Source organism: Lipotes vexillifer, unplaced genomic scaffold (genome assembly GCF_000442215.2).
Source record: "Lipotes vexillifer unplaced genomic scaffold, Lipotes_vexillifer_v1.1 scaffold308, whole genome shotgun sequence".
NCBI classification, from domain to species: Eukaryota; Metazoa; Chordata; class Mammalia; order Artiodactyla; family Lipotidae; genus Lipotes; species Lipotes vexillifer.
Window position 1 is genome coordinate 2,324,693 of NW_006792985.1, and position 1,180 is coordinate 2,325,872.

General features: G+C 48.5%; 1 protein-coding gene across 1 annotated transcript in view; it reads left to right on the forward strand.

Moving 5' to 3' along the window:
• FBXO16 (F-box protein 16) overlaps positions 1-1,180 on the forward strand; it is a 57,072-nt gene that overhangs the window by 55,418 nt on the left and 474 nt on the right. The window lies entirely within an intron of this gene.

Here is a 1,180-nt window from a genome sequence, read left to right on the forward strand (position 1 = left end):
CCAGAAAAGTCACCAGCAAACATGGATAGATCTACTAAAGGCAGGACTGTAGATTCAATAGGGTGTGGGATTCCAGCTTTGTTCTCAGGGAACTGACAGTCTCATCAGGAGACAAATAATTATTGGGTTGGCCAAAAAGTTCGTTCAGGTTATCTATGTTCCAGAAGAACCCGAGTGAGCTTTTTGGCCAACCCAATACATTCAGAAACGGGTACTACTGCCCGAGAGCATACGTTCAGTGCTAAGTTAGGGGTCTGGATAATAAAGGCTTCAGGAATGCAGCTGAGGCAGAAATCCCTGAGGGTCAATACACTGAAGCTTCTAGGAGAAGGGGGGGCCTCCAAGGACAGATTTAGAGAAGGAGTAAAGAGAGCACCTGAGGCAGGTGGAGGGTGTGGGCGAGACCAGCCCGGGTGGCTCATCTCTGTGGAGGAAGAGGGACCTGGTTCTCTGGAGACACAGCAGTCACGGCGGAAGCAATTTCTGATTCAATGACTGTCTAAAGTAGCGTTTTCCCCGGATTAATAGAAACCCTGTGCGTTGCAAACATAGCCGTCAGAGCATTAGAGGGATGTAATGGATGAGCTGACTGCTGGGACTTGGCAGCTGAATGTGCAGTCGGGGAGGGGGACAGTGTTTGAGGAAGTTCAGCATCTGAACATCTGCCAGCCCTCCTATGTCGCTCTGCACACAGCCGGGGCCAAGATGCGCGTGAGCGTACATCCCTCCTGTTCCCTGCAAGCTCAGCTCGTATTATTTCTTTCTCTTGTTCTCTCCATTCTTTCCTCTTTCTGCTCACGGCCAGATGTCGAGGAGAAATCCTTTCTCGCTGTGAATTTTGGTTGGAGTGTCAACCTGTGACATTTGCCTTTTGCGTGCATGCCCAGGTTAGTTGGGAGGATAAACAATGGGAACTCTTACTGATACCCACCTGGTCTAAGAATCACAAGTCTCCAGACCCAGCTCTAATGCCTTTTAGCTCCATGAACTTGAGCTGGCACTTAAACTACCTGTTCTTCGGTTTCCTTTATTTGTAAAACGGAGATGTTAATACCTCCCTACCTACGTCGCAGAATTTTCTTGAGATTCAAATGAAATATAGTTGTAAGAGCACTTTGGAGACTAAGGAACTTATTATTAGTAACTCAAGGTGAAGATGGCGGGGACGGGGACGGGGGCG